The sequence below is a fragment of the Eleutherodactylus coqui genome, chromosome 12 (assembly GCF_035609145.1).
Source record: "Eleutherodactylus coqui strain aEleCoq1 chromosome 12, aEleCoq1.hap1, whole genome shotgun sequence".
NCBI classification, from domain to species: domain Eukaryota; kingdom Metazoa; phylum Chordata; class Amphibia; order Anura; family Eleutherodactylidae; genus Eleutherodactylus; species Eleutherodactylus coqui.
The window spans coordinates 111,380,420-111,395,937 of NC_089848.1; the positions used below are offsets into that span (position 1 = coordinate 111,380,420).

Consider the following 15,518-nt stretch of genomic DNA (forward strand, 5'->3'; position numbering starts at 1 on the left):
ACCAGCCCCCCCCCCCCTCTCCTCTTTAACGAAGGTTCACTGCACTGAGGAGGAGATAAAATGGAGTCGCTGTCAAGAAAGTGGCGTAGAATGGCGTACCTCTCTAAAAGTTACAAATTTTGCTCGAACCATGCTTGCGCCAAATTTTGTAACTTTAGTATGCCAAAAATGAAATGATACATTTTCTCCATAGTCTTCTTTCTGGTGGTTTTTGGGTAGCTTTCTTAATTCACACATACGTTTTTTTCTCTGGTGCTTTTTTCCTATAGAAATGCTAGAAGAAACGCATTTAGGGCAGCAAACTGCAATGTGGAAGAAAAGTCTAATTACAAAAAAGCGCTACTTGTAGGGCATTTTAACATTTTACTCTCTGGCCTTCAGCAGACATTTGGATTTATGTATTTTCTTGTCTGGAAAAAAAATACTCGAGCATCAAAACGGCAAAAAAGTGGCGGTTTTGCGTACGATGTTATAATGAAAGGAAAAAAGACATATTTTTTTACCGTACTTCAAGACAGCAATAATTGCCCCCCCCCCCCCCCCGCCAGAAACTTATTTGTGAAACATTTTCAATAAAAACCATTGAAACATAAAAAGTGGCGGTTGGGCAAAAAGTACGGTGTGACCTGAGCCCCAGCTTGCTGGTATTATCGGTGCTGGCACTGGGGGGCTACTTGGGCCACTCGCAATGTTTTTCTAGGTGATTTCTTTTGTATTTTAGCAGCCCTTTTTTGTGTGGCTCGATGTTAGATTAAGTCTATTGTGAAATATTTAAAGCATTTTGAACAGCGCATTTTTTGGTCAAAATTTGGTGGCAGATTTTTCTTTCTTTTTTGGATTGGTGTTTTTTTTTGCCGCCATTTATGTTCTACGGAATAGAAATAAATGCCAGAAAAAACTCGTAAAAAAATGTCATGCATAAAAATAACACCAAAAAAAAAAACATTTTTAATAAAACGTAATAAAAAATAAATAAATGAAAATGTTTTAAATCCGTGCCATTTTATGCAAATAGAGGAAAAAGCTGAAAAAAAGTGCATGTGGACAGTGAGGCGGCCTACAGAGGTCGGTCCGAGACATTTTTTTATTTAGCTCTTCCATTCAGTGCATGTCATAAAGTAAACTTCCTTCCCTCCGGCATCCAGAGAAGCGGCACCTCAGCATGTAAATGTGATGGCGGCACTAAGGCCTCAATCACATGGGGGATGCGTTCCCACGGGCGTATCACAGGAAAAAGACGCTGCATCGCAGAATTTCGTCAGTCGGCAGAAATCCTCATAATGACTTCTAATGTTTAAATAGCGGCAGCGGTCTTCTTTTCCGAGCGCCGGACGCAGGTAAAATCCCTCCCCTTCCCTTTTTTCAGCTCCCATAGGAGCTTCCAGTGTTTTTCCTATAAAGATTGGGCAAGACCTTTCTTTTGGCGCAGCGTGAAAAATTGGCAACCAAAAAAGGGTCGCGATTTTTGGGCGATGTCTTAGCAAAATAGCCATGTAGAATCGCTCGTGTCAATAATGCCTACAGAGCGCACAAGTCTCCCCTCGTCCAGCCCAGTCTGCCCTTTAAACGTTAAGGCTTTGGTTCTTCAATAATTGAAATAATACAAATGGGAGAAATCTGCCAGCGAGGAATAATCTGCGTCCAGAACTGGCGACGGCCGCCCTCCTCCCGTGTATAATGGGGGTGGTGATGGTAGGTAGTATGGCTGTATGTCACCACCTGATCTCCAGAGTGCCAGTGATGTATAGATTGCCGGGTCACCTGCTGCTTCTACAGCCCGTTAGCTACTTTGTATCACGTACTCAGGTTCTGCATAACAAGTCAAACGTTACCGGAAATGATTTACCGCGACGTCGAAGCGTTTCCCATCTTATTTATCTTTATTATATTCTTTGTGCTTCAATTCATCGATTAAAAAAGGCAGAAAAAACCTATAATGGTTGAAACCCGCTGCAGCGTCCACACTCATGTGATGCCTGTAAAACCGCGCAACTCTTTATACTAATTGCGTGAAAAAGGTTCTCACTGCACAAGTTGATCAAATCCTGTGGCCCCTCCGGCGCTGAGAGCCGCGGGTTTATAAGTGGTGATTATAAACAACAGGTAGTTAGTGCGTCGGAGCAAAACGTAATTAAAATGGAACCAAACGTAAACCATCTTTTCCATCCTTTTAATGGATCCGCTAGACAGATTTGACCAAAAAACGGACCTTTGCTGTCAGTTTGTTTCTTCTTTGTTCCTTTAGCATTTGTTTTGAAGGGCGCATTCAAACGAGGGACCTAATTGCGCAAAGAGTTGCCCATCCACACAATCTGGAGCGAAGTGTTGCAGAAACAATGCGCTGCTGTTCGGAATTCCCTCAGTCGGTCGAAATCCTCCTAATGACTTCTAATGTCTTAACTAGCGGCAGCGTTCTTCTTTTCCGAGCCTTGGTCGCAGCTAAACTCCCTCCCCGCCCTTTTTTTTCCAGCTGCCTTAGGATTCTAGGGACACGCCTGTGTTTTGTGCCCCAATGATAGGTCACGACCTATATTTTCGTGCTGCAGAGAATTCCAGCCACTAATGTCCTATTTTTTTAGGCGCGATTTTTTTTTGCGCACCTAAAATACCTTTATCTGAGCGTTTCCACAAGAAACCATTGGTTCCAATAGTCACGTTTTTTGCGCGGCTAACTCAGCTTCCCTCCTGTGAATGAGCCCTGACAGTGCAGCTTGGTAAACGAAAAAAAATTATGAAACCGTAAACGTTTCTTTTTAACATTGAAGACATTGAAAAACGTCCGGACGCGCGGCTGTACGATTTTGTAAGCTCAGATTATACTTTTTTTTTTTTGTGATCAAGAAAAAAACGTGCGGAGCTGCAAAACATTAGAACACGGCGCGGACTAGTTTGAAACATAAGTGTATGCTTAAGATGCACGCGTTTTAGACGTTTGTACGTTTCTTGTGGCGCTACAATAGACAACAAGAACAGAAACAAGTGGAAATATTTCCATTGAGTTCTGTAAACAAAAAGCGTCTTTTTTGTTCGCTTTCCTTTTTTCTATTGGAATAAAAAGCGCTGCGCTATTTTAGCCATTTAATAAAAGAGAAAAAAAACAACCGAACGGAAGCTCGGAGAATCCCTCCGAAATCAGTAGGAAGGGAAACAGGCCTTTTTTTTCCATTTTGCTGCTCATCTGATGGAAGAGCAGAAAGCAACAATGCTGATGTGAATGCGCCGTGAGACGGGTACAGAGTGCGTTACAGTAAAGAGATCTGATGAGGGTGACTTCCCGGGTATTGGCTGCAGTATTGCCAAGGTGCGAATAAAAAATGCGCCAATATACAGTTTTGCAGCAAATCGGTGTCACCAATTGTGAGTCAAATTGGCTGTTAATGGGGTTCTCCTGTTCCCAACAAACTGATCGGTACCTATCCCCCCCACCCCCCATCGCCGGCATCCAGCATTGCAGCCCCGCTGTGGTCCCAGTGTCTGATGTGATAGCTGATGAAAGCAGAAGTCAGGTGACCACAGCGGCCAATCAGACGCTGCGGCATCGTCGCTCCTTTTCCTGGCATCGGCGCTCACACACCAGGTGCCATGATGCCAGGAGAGCCAAACAGCCTCTGATTGGCTACAACAGTCACCTGACTTGTATTGGCATCAGCTGTCACAACAGACAGCAGCACCGTGCTGGATCCAGGCAGCAGTGCAGATGGGGTAAGTACTGACCAGTTTGTATTTTACTATAGGGCCTTACATCCATTGGTGTCACTGCGCTTGATACCAGGGGCACCCCCAGGACTCTTGGCATCAGGAATGGCCATTGCAGATCTCCAGTCTCATCACCGGTATATGTAAGGCTAATTTCACATCTGCTTTGGAACCTCCTTCTAGAAGCTCAGTCTAGATGACCATAATTGTGAAACAAGAGAAAGGTAGCCCCGCCCATGCGGAGCGGAATATCCGTGTGTATCTGCAGTGAAGGAAGTAAGTCTCGCATTTGGATTTGGGTTTCTGCTTCTTCGGATACATGAATGGCGTGTCATTGATTGCTATGTGATGCTGCTTGTGTTATTGGTGTCTCTTCAGTACTAATGTGACATCATTTGTGGGGCCTCGGCCTCAAAGAGAAAACAAAGGAGGGAGGAGAGAAGCGATGTAACATAAGACATCTTTAAACTAACATTTGGGGTTCCTGCTGCCAGCAGATGAACTGATTTCAGTACTTACTATTAGTTAATCTGTTCTGCAGGTTGATAAATAATGACGGTAATTGTGAGTCGGGCGGCTTGTCATTAGCCGCTCGTGGATCCAGCGTTCTTCTTCAGATGTTCTCAGAAATGCTAAATATTTGTGACGACTGGAACACATTTATTGCCGCTCGCGTTGACTTGCAGTGACATCTACTGGAATCCCATTAGTACTCAGCTGAATTCTATTACTCATGTCTGGGCATCTGAATGTGGATTTGGTGCCGGGCCAGAAAATTTCTAAAGATGCTTTCGAAGGTCGGCTGCCAAGGAAAAATTGATGTCAGTAACAAATTCCAGGTAGTGAAAGTGTTTTAAAGAGTCTTTTATTTAAATAAAAAAGACAACACTTTGTCAAATAACACAACGTGGAGTCGGCGCCAGGAGCGCAACGTTTATAGCAATAATGGAAAATACCTCTTCACTGATACTAATGACAGCGCTTTTTCTTGACACTTCTACATATTGGCAGTAAATATCTGCTTGCACGGCGTGTGCAGTATGGGCAGACCCCCGGATGCTGGGAGTTTATGTACTTGTATCACTAATTTATAAATTCACAAAACACACCAGGCTCCGCTCACATTTGGGCTTATGGAAGCTCTGCATTTGTTCAGTGGTTCCAGCACTTTGGATGGCGAGAACAGTGTAGCCTGCAGCGCCATTCATGCCATCAAAAATACCAGAACCCCAAAGGGAAATGTGACAGAACCCCATTATGATTAATCAGGATCCGTTTAAGTACGGATCCATTATGTACAGTGACCAGAAGCTGTGGAGCCTGAGTGAACTGAGTTTTACTGATGGAGGGGTGAACAAGATGGATATATATTGCACTGATAGGTAGTTTGCCTGCACTCTGCTTGTGCAGTAAGCAGAAAGATAGGATTATATCCCTAGCAGTAAACAAATACAGTACCAGAACCAAGCTCATAGCATAAATACAGTAACAAAACCAAGCTCATAGCATAAATACAGCCCCAGAACCAAGCTCAATACATAGTCACAGTACCAGAAGCCAGCACATAACATAAATACAGCATCAGGACTTATTTACAGGAGTGTATATCAGCCGGCATTTTCCCCCTCTTCCCTTCCCCTCACCTTCTCTCTGTCTCCCTTCGAGCGGTTTGCAATGGGAGTGGGTGGGATGGGGCGGAGCTAAGCTCCTGCCCCCTCACTGCCTTTTGTCCTTAGCCAACAATGGGAGTGAGCAGGAAAGAGCGGAGCTTAGTTCTGTCCCCGTCCGGCCCCCTCTCATTGCAAACGCCGGAGTGGAGGAGAGAGTCAGGGAGCCGGTGAGGGGAAGGGAAGGGAGGAACTGCTCAAATGGAAGCGTATATTAGCCGTCCGTGAAAACGCCAGCCGATATACGCTCATGTAAATAAGCCATCAGAACCAAGCTCAGAACATAAATACAGCCCCAGAACCAAGCTCAGTACATAGGCACAATACAAGAAGCAAACACATAACATAAATTCAGCTCCTGAACCAAGCTCATAACACTCCTAACACTAGCAGTGCATTGCTCATGTAAGCTCTCTAAAACACTTTACATTAACTCTTTAAATGACAGACCGCTGAAATCAGACTGCTGCCCTCAGAGTGCGCAATATAAGGGATCTGACAAGTGCAGATAGGAGCAGAGAAATAAGAACTGAACGCCAATGATTGTTTTGTGTTTGTTTATCCTTCTGCGTGAAGTCGGGATACGATCACATGGGATGGCGGCGCTAGGGGGCATTGCATGCTTTTTTATAAAGGACCCATAATACAAATGGACTGGAAAGTAGGGAGCTGGGATTTGTTTTTTTGCTAATTTTTTTTTAATTTCTAGAATTTTTCTTTTTATTGAAAGGAGAAAAGATTTGAATTGTTGGAATTTAGTAACGGGGTACTTATATATTTACACTTTTATTGTTAAACACTTTCTGTAATTATTTGTGGTTCTTTATTGAATTACTAGGATAAGAGGTCACCGTGACAGCCTGGATAGGCTCAGACCGGAGAGGTGTGTGTGTGGGGGGGGGGGGGGGGGGGGGGGGGCACATTGGAGACTTTTTGAAGTGCAGCTTTTCAATTTTAACTATTGAGTGACAGGAGAGCAGCCAGCGGTACTCCAAGGACTCCCTGAACTGCAGCTGTAGGGTGATAGTCAAAACTGGAAAGTCACGCTACAGAAAAGTCACCGTGTAGCCCCGGCCTTAAACATACAAAATGTAGACTTTAAAGGGATTGAGTATAATAAGTCTCATAATCTCTAATTCAAGTCATATTAAATGTGGAATCTTGCTAATGTAATGCAAATTACAATTTCTGTTATGAAAACTTGTATATGAGTCACAGCAATACAAGGTGACTTCAGATATTAGTGTGAACAGTAGAGGGCGCTGCAATTATCAGCTTCTAATTTTGCTACTTGATTATTTTATTTAAACATTTCTGAAATATATTATAAATCTGTACGATGTTATAGTGACATATATAAACACGTTATTGCACAGTCGGTACATCCAGTTACATTATTAGGTAGTCGTTACATCTATAAATATGTCACAGGTATAAATAAAGTTCAGCGAGGAAGAATATTTATTGGAAAGCTAAACACTAGAAGCAGGGGGCACAATCTGAGAGTAGCTGGGGGGAATCAGAAGCAACGTCAGGAAGTATAATTTATCTGAAAGAGTAGTAGATGCTCGGCACAGACTTCCAGCAGATGTAGTTGGAAAGTTAACAATAAATGCATTCAGTCTGCCTGGGATACATCGATCTGTCCTAAGAGAGAGATACCATCAGGGCGGATTGGATGGACCGCTTCTACAGTCCGTTTTCTATGTGTTTCTATCTGTATCCTATTATAGTTACATGTTGTGTTTTCTGTTTGATATTATAGTTACATTTCGTGATCTTGCTTGTTTATATATTATTCATATATGTTTCATTATTTGTATTCTCATTACATGCTATTACACAGTAGGGCCGTAGTTCCATCCCTCAGTTCCGTTTTTGGAGCTGAGAAGCAGAAAAAAAACGAAAGTAAGGGCTTTTACCCACTAGCGTTTTTTTAATGCTGCGATATCGCTATGTTTTTTTACGGTAAATGTTAATGCGACTTTCTAATGTTAAAATCGCATCGGACAAAAATCACAAGTTTGCGCTTCTGCGATTTTTGTGCAATGCAATTTTAACATTAGAAAGTCCGACTGACATTCGCAGTAAAAGAAAACGCAGCATTAAAAAAACGCCAGCGGGTAAAAGCGCCAAAACTGAAATAAACTGCTCTGTTTTCCCCGTTGATTTCAATGACCTCCGTTCGCTTCCGTTTTCGTTACAGGATTAACTGAAGCGAGCTGAAAACATTCCGTTTGGTGTTTTTTAATTCCCTTGAAATCACTGGGTTGGACGGATCGGCTTATTTCAGCTTTACTTCCGTTCTTTTCTGCTTCTCAGTTCCAAAAGTGTAACAGAGAGGCGGAAGCCCTGAATGAGGCAAAACTCCTGTGTGAACCTTTAGAGAAAAAACTATTCATTCTCTAGTAAGTAAAGCTGCAACCTGATTGGGCCTCGGTCAGACGGGCGCTGTTATGAGCGCATGTTACTTGCGTTTACGCTATATATCTATATCGAACCAATGCTTTCCAATGGCAGCGGTCACATGTCCGATTTTTACATGCGCATAAAATTCGCACCTACAGAAGATAGAACATATGGATCGCCACGGACGCGGTCACGCATTTTTTACGCACGCAGTGGGATCTTTTTTATGCGCGAGTAAACGCATGAAAAACCGTCCGTCTGGCTGAGCCCTCAGACAGTTCATTATTTGGTTATAAATCCCATTTTCTTCTCTTTTTTTGTTTGGACTCATTTTTACTAATTCTGGGCGACTGTTTGTGGTATCTGCAGGTAGAGCTGTGTATTATATGGCTGCACAGCACCCTGTTGTATCGCCTGGTATATAACGGGTTACGCTGTTTTGCATACAATGCCTTGCATATTATATAGAAGGTTTTCTGTGTAACTAATTAGTGAACGCCCATAATACGACCTCGCAGGATTTCTTGATACTGTATTTACCGTATTTAGAAGCTATATCACACATTATTTACTACTTAAAATCAGATAGTGAAACATTTCCCATTTTTTATATCTCGCGTCGGCCATCTTGCCTGAGCTACATTTAACACCATTTAGAGTGTTTAGTGAGATGCTCTACAGCAGCTTCATGGACCATTCACACAATGGACAGGAGGGGACCCATTGATTTGTATGGGAGACTGTTCTAGGCATGCTTTGTGACCCGTGTGGAGGGCATTGTGCAGGGAGGGGGAGGAGGTGAGCTGTGACATCTATTGTGAATGGTGGATCCTGTGTTATCTATATATAGGTGTTTCCTCTCAGTGTAATCTTGCCTGTGATGGCAATGAGATGGCAGTGTCAGACTGTTATTAGGCTTAGTGGTCAGTGTGCAAGGAAGGGGAGGAGGTGAGCTGTGACTATTGTAAAAGGTGGATCTTGTGTTATCTATATATAGTTGTTTCCTCTCAGTGTAATCCTGTCTGTACAGGGAGGGGAGGAGGGGAGTTGTGACTATTGTGAATGGTGGATCCTGTGTTATCGATATATAGGTGTCACCTCTCAGTGTAATCCTGCCTGTGCAGGGAGGGGAGGAGGTGAGCTGTGACTATTGTGAATGGTGGATCCTGTGTTATCTGTATATAGGTGTCACCTCTCAGTGTAATCCTGTCTGTACAGGGAGGGAAGGAGGGGAGCTGTGACTATTGTGAATGGTGGACCCTGTGTTATCTATATATAGGTGTCTCCTCTCAGTGTAATCCTGTCTGTACAGTGAGGAGGAGGAGGAGGTGAGCTGTGACTGTTGTTTATGGTGGCTCCTGTGTTATCTATATATAGGTGTCTCCTCTCAGTGTAATCCTGTCTGTACATGGAGGGGAGGAGGGGAGCTGTGACTATTGTGAATGGTGGATCCTGTGTTATCTATATATAGGTGTCTCCTCTCAGTGTAATCCTGCCTGTGATGATAATGAGAGGATGGCTGAGAAGTTTTCTCTACAGAACTGTCAGACTATTATTAGGCTTAGTGGTCAGTGTGCAGAGAAGGGGAGGTGGTGAGCTGTGACATCACCTATTGAGACTAATGGATCCTGTATTATCTATATATAGGTGTCATATCTCAGTGTAATCCTGCCTGTGATGTTAGGGAGATGACTGCGACAAAGCTTTCTCTACAAATCAGTAAATATTGCCTATTATTCTATGCAGGATTTTAGGTTGTTTTATAAAATATAGATTGTGACTAAAAATTAGAAAAGAAAATCACCAAAAATTCTTAAAAACTGTGTTTAACACAAAAATGCTACTTATATTATAGGTCAGTTTCTGCTGACAGTTTCCCTTTAAGTCATTTTAACAATTTTCATAGAATGGTAGGGTGGGAAGGGACCTCCAGGGTCGCCGGGTCCAACTTCTGCCCTCCGTAAGCGGTTCAGTTTGATGGTCAGGCCTAATGTGGCCGTAAATGTGGTGGCGCGGTGCGTGGTCAATGAAACAATGCGGTATAGTATATTACATACTTGGGGTCACTGAGGGTCATGAACGATGAAACGGCTAACAACAACAATATTACATACTGTATAAACAAGACAGATACCCTGTTTCCCTGAAAATAAGACCTAGCATGATTTTCCAGAATTTTTGAGGATGCAAAATGATTTTTCAGGCTTTTTGAGGATGCTTGAAATATAAGCCCTTCTCCAAAATTAAGCCCTGCTAACAGTCAGCTTAAATAGTGTCCAGGCAGCTATACATGTAAAAAAGTGAAACCTTTTTGAACAAAAATTAATATAAGACACTGTCTTATTTTCGGGGAAACAGGGTGTGTGTGTATATATATATATATATATATATATATATATATATATATATATATATATATATATATATGAAAACTACCAGATAAACAATATATGATGCATTCATTTTATTACATGTAAGTCTATAATATTATTATTTCATTTGTACATCAGATTTGTAAGCAATAATAAAAATGCATTGAGGAAATAATCTGATGTCACAAATTCATGTAACCGATATTAAATAGCGCGGTTATAAATATAAGTCCAGAAATGGAAGACAGCGGTGATCTTGTGTTGGTTTCGGACGTCTCCTTTCTGTATTCCCTGAAGACAGTATATACTATATGCTATAATGTATATATATAATATTAGGTTGTCATAAAATAAAATGCTGATACTATCTATAAATATGACGTGGTATACAGGGTTCTTCAACAGTTTTAGGGCGCCTGCACACAGGCGGAGTTTTGCTGCGGAATCCGGTGTGGGCGTCCGCCTCCGTGTTCCGCGGCAAATGCCCTGCATAGCATGCTATGGAAAAGTGATTTTTCACGCACACAAGCGGAAACCAATTGCGGTTTCCACTTGCAGAGAAAAAAATCGCAGCATGCACCATTTTCCTGCGGTGTCTGCACGGACTGCCTCCATGGAAATCAATGGCAGCCATCCGACCCGCAGCCCATCTGCAAATGACAATGCGGACAGACTGCGGATTCTGCGGGAAAAGCAGGAGTTTGAAGCATGTTCAGTGGCGAGCCGTGAGGACCATCTGCAGTACAGATGAAGCGAACTGAAAGCAGGTACGTGCGGAAGCTGCTGCTACCAGGGCCGGATTCTGCTGCAGATGGCCTTAGGCAGATGTTAAAAAGATGCTGCAGAGTAGGAATGCTTTCAATAGTGGAAGGGTTAATAGTTCATTTTTGTCAGTTACCAAAATGTAAAGTGTTTGAACTAAAGAGAAATATAATCAAATCATTATTTGCTGTGACGGCCCTCACCTTCCATCAGTTCTTCTCGGTACACTTGCACACAGTTTTTGAAGGCACTCAGCAGGGAGGTTGTTCCAGACACCATGAAGGACTAAGCCCAGATCTTCTGTGAATCTCGGCTCGCTCCGATCCTTCTGTCTCTTCATGTAACCCCAGGCAGATTAGATGATGTCAGATCAGGGCTCTGTGGGGCCGAATCAGCACTTCCAGGACTCCTTGTTCCTATCTAAGCTGCAGATAGTTGTTAACCCCTTAGTGACGCAACCTATTTTGGCGATAAGGAATACGACAATTTTTGAAGAATTTTTTTCTCCACTTTTCCAAAGCCACAACTTTTTTTTATTTTTACATAAACATGGCCGTATGAGAGTTTGTTTTTACAAACAGACTGGATGATGTGAGATCCGGGCTCTGTGGGGCCAAATCAGCACTTCCAGGACTCCTTGTTCTTCTCTATACTAAAGATAGTTCTTAATGACATCGGCTGGATGTTGGGGGTTGTTGTCCCGCTGCAGAATACATTTGGAGTCAATCAGATGTCTTCTACTTTTGCAAAGTTTTTTTTCTTTGCAGCACTTTTTTGACACCCGCCTAAAACTTTTGCACCGTTCTGTATGTATAATGATACACCGATAATATTATGATGTCATGTGCTGTAATTGTATGACAAATATGTGGTAATCTGCTGTCAAATGTGTAATTAACTGCGATCATCTGCAAATATGTGATTCAGACACTATAAAAATACGCAAATGAATCTCTGTAGTTTGCATGTAATTATATTAAAGAAATAATGCCGACCGCGCAGGAATACGAGACGCAACAAGTTAAAAGGCGTTAGAGAAGTCTAATATTATATAAAACAGTCTAATTAATGACAAAAAAAAAAGAAAAAAAATTCACAGAAGTTTTCCCAAATTTTTCTATCACAGTATGAGGGCGTATTTACATGGCGAGTGCGGCGCCAGAATCCGGGAGCGGCAGTATTCCTCTCTGTAATCTGTCGTTTTTGCCTGCGAGTCTGAAGCTTTTTTCTGAGAATGTAGAACAGCCGCATCCCGTGACGTATCACGCTCTACCCAACTAATAAGCTTTACCAGCAGTGAAAGAATAAGAAAAAACAACCCCGTAAATCTTCACGTTTTATAATTATGATAAAGCCGCTAATATTCCGTTTTTTTCCACCTGATAGCAGTCAGATTCTATTTGTTTTCAGCCATTTTTACAGGATTTTTTTCTGTATTTTTCTGTAACTTCTTAAAAACAAGAAAGAAAAAAACTGAAAGCACAAGTGGGGCCGTTACAGCGATCCCCGGGGACTAAAAGGTGCCGGAATTAACCCCCGATGAAGCAGATACCACAAATAAAAAAGCCAGCGCTCGCTCTCGCTGCTTCAGTCCCGGCCTTCTGCCCTCGGCGCTGAAACCTCGGCGGTTTTGTGTGGTTTACTGTGTAAACTTTTCGCAATAATGACTGATTTAACTCGGGCCAATTATAAGTAAATGAGGTGTGTGACAGGCTGTCATATCTGCATACATTTCCCAGCTTCAGCCAAACCCTTAATGTGGTAAATTGGAGCCGTCAGACTGTTGAAAATGTAATTTGTAACACATCTGTTACACTGCGAGAATGGCCGAGATCATCAAATCCAAATGCTGGAGGAGGGAAGAGATCCCACTGGCTGCGGCTCACGGGACGCCTTCTTCTATCTCCTCCATTATTAGGACACCGGATTCACAATAGAGGCCATTTCATTATCTTGTGTGAGTGGAAAGGAGTGAAAAACAGATTTTTAAACATTTTTGTACTTTGAGTGTAAAGTAGATGTGTCTGTTCTGCTCCTAGTAACCAGGCAGATTAGCGTATATTAGGACTTGTCACCGGCACACTTGTGTTTTTTCAGTCCTCATGCTGTCCAAGTAAAACACGGACTAGACTTGGCCGGCGCACGGCCCTAGATGAGTCAGTGTGGCAAGACACGGGTCCGTATTTTACATGGGCACACTGACCATGAGAGAAAACTCACAGCATGCGCCATTCTGATGCAATATGCAGGTGAGACTCATCCATTCAAGTTAGTGGGCATCCAAAAAATGGACAGCACTCGGAATTAATCCACACTGGCGACTTTGTCACGTGAATTTGTCGCAATGCGACGGAGCTACTAATCGCATTTCTGTATGTAGAGCCCATGCTTTCCTATGGGTTCTTCCACACGAGCAATATGTTGTAGCATGCGAGGCTACAAAATCGCAGCATTCTCTATACAGCCACAATTTGTAGCTCATGTTTCCTATGGAGCCTTCCTTTCTGTGGCATCACATGAAAACGCCCTAAACTATGCCCTAGCTGCAGAAAAGAAAAAAAAAATGACACATCACCTAAGAGACGCTGTCATCTCCCGCGCCTCATCTTCACCTCCGACACTCGTCTTGAGTCTTCTGCCAGCTCTTCCTGGATTGGAGGATCAAAATCCCCACCTCCAGGAAGGGCTGGCTGTGATTGGTTCATGAGCGCCATGGCTCAGCCAATTAGAGCCAGCACATGATGAACCAATGACAGCCAGCCTTTTCTGTAGGCGGGAAATTTAATCCTCCAATCCAGGAAGGGCTGGCAGAAGACTTCAAACAAGTGCCAGGGAGTTTCAGTAAAGAAGACGCGTCAGAGATGACAGCGCCTCTTAGGTGATGTATTATTATTATTATTTTTTTTTACTGCAGCTACGGCTTATTTTTGGGGTAGGGCTTATATTTCAAGCCCACCCCAAAAAAATCTTTCACATGGTGCTACAAAGTCGTAACATAAAATCGCGTTATCACCGCGATAGCTGCAATGCGATATTGCTGTGATTTTCTTGTGTCAAAATCGCGTTGCCCACGTGGATGCGGCCTAAAGGGGCCCTAACTTTTCAGACAACTTCTGCTCATCTACCTGCTTGTGTCAGTCTCATCACTTCTGTAATATACGTGCACTAAAAATGTTGTTTCTTTCACACTATTAACCATGCTTGAATTAGCTTCCACTAGGGGTCCAACTTCTCTGCAATCCACTGTCTGTCATTGGGTACAGAACTTTCTTAGTAACTAGGACAAGGGGACGGTTCCATAGCAATGGGGGAGGGGCTATATTCGCAGGCAGCTCCAATGCACTGCAGGTTGACTGATCTGCAGACACTGTAATAATGATCTCCACAGTCTCTCCTGCTGTTACAGTATGTGGGTGCATACACTACACACACTTTATAGTTGGTTTACTTACTATTTGGTCAGATTGTCTCTAACTGCCTGATCATCCTGGAAAGCAGAGGGGCAGGCATTCAGATACTGCCTTCCTGCTGATTGGACGAGAGAAAGTACAATGTGGCCTGGGAAGTCAGGGCAAGGAAGTCAGGACAATGAACTACTGGCAGAATGCTAGACTTGCTACACACTCTTTCTTTGAAAGTGGATTGCAAACATCAGAGACACAGAAAAATGGGGAAGGCCACCTAAAAATCAGAAGTTATCGAAATTAAATGGGCTGCAGACAATAGTAAAGAAAATGAGAAGAGGGTAAAGAGGACTTGGGGTATTGTAGAAAACTTGTTGAAAACTCAGATACGCTTTTAAGACATGTAGAAAAAAAAAGTAGGGCTGGTTTTATTTTCTAACAAATGTAAAAAAACATGACATACTAAAGTAAAATAAAAGTTCACACGGATCGCGTAAGTTGGCGCACGAAACGGCACATGGACGGAAAAACATCTGTGTTTTGTGGACACAACAGGGGTGACTTTTTTTACACTACTGTGCACCTTTCCATCAACATAAAGGGGTCCTATTAAAGGGGTTTTACCAGAAAAGACATTTACCACCCATTAATAGGATCAGTGATAAGTCCGATCAGTGGGGGTCTTGCTGCTGAGACTCCCAAAGATCACGAGACTGGGAGTCCCATGCTCCCTCTTACTGTGGGCTCGTTGCACCCACCTGCTGTAACATCAGATTCAATGGAGCGCCAGTCGCACATGAGAGGTGCCAATCGATTCATTTCAGAGGAGCTGACAGAAATAGCAGGACACAAGCACTCGGCTATCTCCAGCAGTGCCACGGAAACGAATGAAGCTGCGCCCTGCATGCTCGACCACCGCTCCATTCATAGCAGGGAATGCAGTGAGCCCCCAAGAGGAGGACTGGGGACACAGGAATCCCGGGATTGGAGGGGGTCTCAACGGTGATAAAAGTCTGTTCTGGTGCAACCTCTTTAAAGGAGTGTCCTGGCCAAACATGTCCAGCACTCTCTGGACAAATTGTGGCTGTAACAGTACTAGAAAGTGAGGAGTCGCACTCTGCTTGTGATATGAGGTATATAGTTTATTCACAGCTCATATCCCCCAGCATTCCCTGCTTGTTCAGCTGCAACAGAACTTGTATGGAGCT

General features: G+C 43.0%; 1 protein-coding gene across 3 annotated transcripts in view; it reads left to right on the forward strand.

The window, feature by feature from the left end:
- The window catches only part of MKX (mohawk homeobox), a 121,719-nt gene that overhangs the window by 15,815 nt on the left and 90,386 nt on the right, over positions 1 to 15,518 (forward strand). The window lies entirely within an intron of this gene.